Source organism: Sus scrofa, chromosome 1 (assembly GCF_054392235.1).
Source record: "Sus scrofa isolate SSC_HxYL_T2T_F1_AM1 chromosome 1, Sscrofa_HxYL_maternal_Yorkshire_Landrace_v2.0, whole genome shotgun sequence".
Taxonomy (NCBI): Eukaryota; Metazoa; Chordata; class Mammalia; order Artiodactyla; family Suidae; genus Sus; species Sus scrofa.
Window position 1 is genome coordinate 258,836,993 of NC_139383.1, and position 5,559 is coordinate 258,842,551.

The 5,559-nt window shown below is 42.2% G+C and overlaps 1 pseudogene; it reads right to left on the bottom strand.

The window, feature by feature from the left end:
* Positions 1-959: 959 nt before the first annotated feature.
* Positions 960-1,115, bottom strand: LOC100523882 (large ribosomal subunit protein eL39 pseudogene; annotated as a pseudogene).
* Positions 1,116-5,559: the final 4,444 nt, after the last annotated feature.

Sequence of the window (5,559 nt, forward strand, 5' to 3'; positions counted from 1 at the left end):
AACCCAGGCCACAGAGGTGAAAGGTCTGAGTCCCAACCACAAGACCACGAGGGAACTCCCAAGCTTAAACTTTAATTAAAATGCTCTCTCCATCTCCCTTTGAGCAAAACCAAGAGCATCTTCCCTTGAGCATCTCCAGTAAATGAATGGTGATGGGGAAATTAACATGCATATTTACATTGATGCCAATGAGCACAGGAAAATTACTGAATAAATCAAGAAACTTGCAGGAGTTCCCGTCGTGGTGCAGTGGTTAACGAATCCGACTAGGAACCATGAGGTTGCAGGTTCGGTCCCTGCCCTTGCTCAGTGGGTTAACGATCCGGCGTTGCCGTGAGCTGTGGTGTAGGTTGCAGACGCGGCTCGGATCCCGCGTTGCTGTGGCTCTGGTGTAGGCCGGGGGCTACAGCTCCAATTCAACCCCTAGCCTGGGAACCTCCATATGCTGCGGGAGCGGCCCAAATAAATAGCAAAAAGACAAAAAAAAAAAAAAAAAAAAAAAAAAAAGAAAAAGAAACTGCAAAGATAGTACATTTTTTTTCTTTCTGTTTAAGTTCTCCAAAATTGTGCTCTCCTAATTAAAAAAAAAAGAAAGAGAAAGAAAGAAAAAAGAAAGGAAGGAAGGAAGAAAGAGAGAAAGAGAGAGAAAGAAAGAAAGAAAAAGAAAACATTGTGAGTATAGCTAAGGTGGAAAGAGTGAGATTTCAAAATTGGCCATTTTATATTTGAGTATTGCTTTATTTATTTATTTATTTATTTACTTATTTATTTATTTATTTATAGGGCTTCACATATTTATTACTGAGGCAAAGCCCAATGTAGAAACACCAACAAAAAGGGGAGCCATTTCCTGATATATCCAACTGTGGCTGTGCTATTTTCAGTGTGATACAGTAAGATGCGAGTAAGTGACCATCACACAGCATAATTACATGTGCCACCTCATGTGCAGAGGCTCCTTATAGACCCAGCTTGGTTCTTCTCCAATGTCTTCTCTTCTAGTTGTACCTGATTTCCCTACCAGTTTTCGTTCGAATCCATTGGGGGATGGGACGATTCTGCTTTTGCTTCTTGGCCAGGAATCACTTCATTCTGAAAGTCTTGTGAGAAGACATGGTGAGGAACTAATTCAACAGCACATAGGATGGCGGAGAAGAGAAGAGAGCTGCTTTCTTGATTCTAAAGTAATTTATACTCTTTTATAAAATTTGAGGAAGAAAAGCACTCTTTAATCCAATCACCTGTTAATATTTTAATGCATCTTCTTTTTTTTTTTTTATTTAGTCATGGCATGCACTAGCTTGATGTGGGATCTCTGTTCCCAGGAATTGAACTTGGGCCACAGGCATGAAAGCATCAAGTCATAACCACGAGACTACCAGGGCACTCCTCATCTTTTGTTTCTATGTGTGAATGTATGTGTATATATACTTCATGGGCCACCAATTTCTTCTCAGAGTGCTCATCCATAGAGATGAAAGAGAAGACAAGCAGATTATCTGAATTATGTAAGCCTCTTCAGGCTAAACAAACCACAAAACAGGATTTCTAGGATTTCTCTAAATCTCAATATTGGAGTGAACAGAATGTAGCAAGGAGATGTTGACCCAATTCAACTAAAGATATCTGAATTTTGAGAGCATATCTAAGTGGTTGATACTTCTCAAACCCAGAAATCCCAACTGAACCAGATGTCACTTTGACATGTTATTTTTTGGCCACTCCCAAAGCATATGGAATTTCCTGGGCCAGGGATTGAACCTGCACCATAGCAGTAACTCGCACAAAGATGCTACAGTGACAATGCCAGATTCTTAACCTGCTGCACCACAAGGGAACTCCTGAGGTATATTTTCATAGGAAGTCACAGCTTTGTGGTCCAGCAAGGATAGACCTAATTCAAAAATCTAAGACCCTTGGAGTTCCCGTTGTGGCGCAGTGGTTAACGAATCCGACTAGGAACCATGAGGTTGCGGGTTCGGTCCCTGCCCTTGCTCAGTGGGTTGACGATCCGGCGTTGCAGTGAGCTGTGGTGTAGGTTGCAGACGCGGCTCGGATCCCGAGTTGCTGTGGCTCTGGCGGAGGCTGGTGGCTACAGCTCTGATTCGACCCCTAGCCTGGGAACCTCCATATGTCGCTGGAGCGGCCCAAAGAAATAGCAAAAGGACAAAAAAAAAAAAAAAAAAAAAATCTAAGACCCAAAAGGCATTGCTACCACTTGGTCTCCATTACCTAATCTGAATATTATGTCTACATTGCCAAAAGCATATGATCAGCATATGTTAAGATACAAATGTTGGGAGTTCCCTGGTGGCCTACCAGGTTAAGGATGAGGCATTATCACTGCTGTGGCATAGGTTCAATCTCCGGCCCAGGAATTTCAGGATGCCATGTGCATGGCCAAAAAAAAAAAAAGATTAAGTGTGAATGATGAGCTCTAGAATCACGAAGATGGTTGTCAGCACTAAGATAGTGGTCAGCAGGGAAGTCAGGGACCAGGAGGACACTCTTAGGATCTGAAAAGAGAAAAGGCTAACTTGCCTTCTCGTCCATGCTTCCTATGAAGGATAAAACCTTAGAAGAGGATCATCCCAGATGATGTATTGAAAAGTACATAATCACCACTTGAAATAAACAAGTTAATCCTTGAATCAACTTGGCCACCTCATCTGGAAATACCATGGCCCCAACCAGGTGCCTAGATGGAAAGGACTGCTACATATTCCCCACCTCCATGCCTGTGGCAACATTAGACATCATTTATGTGGTTAATAAAGCTTCTAGCCTTAGGATCTGGCTTCCATTCATAATGAGTTAAAACGTAAATCCTTGTACTTCACAGCTAAAATTCGCTCCCACCAGTGGTTATAAAGTCAAACTATTTTCATAGGATTTGCCTGTGTTGGGAAGGTCCTTCATCTCTTGTAGACTTCAGCTTTGACTCTCAGGTATCAGCTCTCCATGTTTTCCATCACTTAAGGAATACGCAGAAATGCATTGATCATATACAAGTGAAGCTTTGTGCAAGGTGCTAGAAAGAGTGACAAACTAAAAGAAAGTTTCCTCTTTCTGCTCTCAACAAGCTTGTAGCCTGTTAAGATAAACATGAACAGGGAGTTCCCTGGTGGCTCAGTGAGTTAAGGATCTGGCCTTGTCACTGCTGTAGCTCAGGTTACTGCTGTGGTGCAGGAAATTCTGCATGCCACAGGCACAGCCAAAAAATAAAAATAAAATAAACATGAATAGGACAAGAGCCAGATATGTAAGTCCAGGGAATATATAAATACTACATGGTGAAGTGACCACCCTGATCTACTAAAGGAAGATATGACGCTGTGGGCTATAGGCAGAGCCATCTAGCGGAAAACATACTGAAGTCAACCTAAGTTCAAGTCCTGGCAGCTCTACTTTCTAGTTGAGTGACCTTGGGCAACCTGGTTGAGGCTTTGAACTAGATGGCTTTGTACCTCATCCTGCCATAAAACTCTGTAACTCTGCGTGACCCATCTTGAGTTGCAATGAAGGTGAAATAAACATTGTATAAGTAGACAGGAACAAAAGGGCATTCAAGATAGGAACAATGTGAACCAGGAGAGCAGTGGATTGTGTATGGCAGGGAAGACCCTAAGGCAATGACAGTAATGTCTTCTGGATTGAGAGTTAACAAAAGTAGACTATTGTCAGGCCAGGGCTCCCATTTGTTCTCCTCTCCCAACCCAGTGCCCTCCCTTAATAGCAGCAGATCCAGATATCAGAACCCAGCCATACCCAAACAACCATCCAGACAGGCAAAAGGTAGAGTTCAGAAGGGCTCTGTTCTAAGTACTTCAGCTGTGTCAGGAATCATTTTGAGACTTACAACAGAAACCCATTCAAGTGAGTCAAAGTAGAGAAGGATTTATTGAAATAACCCAGAGGATACCATGGGATAGGATCAAACTTTAGAACATAACAGTCAGACATCACACTATCTAGAACGTCATCAGGCACCTCATTCCACCTCATTCTCTGGGCCGTACGGTTTCTTTCTCTGGTGTGCATCTACTTCACTCTCCTCTTTCCACACTCCCATGGTCATTCTTGCTCCATCCATAATAACCATAGCCTGGATTCTGTCTCTCACTCGTCGTGAGTATACCATTTCAGTGTCCAACACAATTAGGCCACAGCTTTGGGGACTCATTTCAAAACTTAAGGAGAGCATCTGACTGAACACTAGCCAGCAGATAGATTCCTAAGTTTTTGAACTCCCCTACTTATCTGAGGTCAGTAGAACTTGGAGCTCTCAATTCTGGCTCTTCCAGGGCTTAAGTGGAGAAAGTTAAGCCAGGAGGAGAATTTAGCTAGGGCAAGCAAATTATTTACTGTCTTTGCTATCAGCTATTATTATAACTTAGACAACTTCTGGGTTAAAAAAAGATTGTGTGAATTAGCCTAATTACCTATCTTCTAAACGATGTAACATAATTTTTCATAATATGCTTCGACTTCCAAATCCTCACAAACCTTTTGAGAATAATTTATTTTTAAGTCAGGGGCTGTCTCCATACAATGTCTACCAACTAAACATGGAGTATGAAATGGAAGCACTGGAGTTCCCACAGTGGCTCAGCAGAAACAAATCTGACCAGCATCGATGAGGACATAGGTTCAATCCCTTGCCTTGCTTGGTGGGTTAATGACCCAGCGTTGCCATGAGCTGTGGTGTAAGTTGAAGATGCGGCTCAGATCCCACGTTGCTGTGGCTGTGGTATAGGCCAGCAGCTGCAGCTCCAATTCGACCCCTAGCCTGGCAACCTCCATATGCTGTGATACAGCCCTAAAAAGGCAAAAAAAAAGAAAAGAAAAGAAAATTAAAGAAAAGAAAAGGAAGCACTGGTCAGACGGTGTCTCAACGTGATTCCACAAGGACATTCCTTCATACCATGAAATCTGACACTCTTGAGCAGAAACCTCTGCTTTTACGTGGAGAACAAAGACCAATCACTGAGAAAAGAACTCCCTCTTAGAGAATGACAGATGAGAGGCTGAAAAGGTAAGATGGCCAGCCTTCCTCCAAGACATTAGTGAGAACTTCAAAAGAAGGAAACGCATCTTTGTGTGATGTCATTCATAGGCCAGAAATCGGTATCCAGGGCATTTTTTTTATTTAATCTCATAAAATCCTAAGAGGAAAAAGCTATTAATCCTACTATCCAGGCAAAGGACAAAGGAACTGATAAGGACAACCAAGTTGCAAAATTCACAAAACTTGTGATAGAAGCAATACTCCAAACAGAGTCCATCTGACTTTAAAGGACACGTTCGCTCATTTCTCTCCCTCACTCGAATTAGTGTAGTGGTTCTGGATACGGACTCTGGAAGGAGACTACTGAATTCCTACCCAGCTCCATCCATCCTTGACCAGTCTTAGGATGGGGGGCAAGTAAACCTGTAGCTCAGGTTCCTCAGACAAATGAGAGTTATTTAGAAGCTATTCCAAAAAAAAAAAAAAGCTGTTAAAAGGTTTAAGCACTTAAATACATGAAGTGCTTAGAGAAATTCCTAATGAATCTTAAA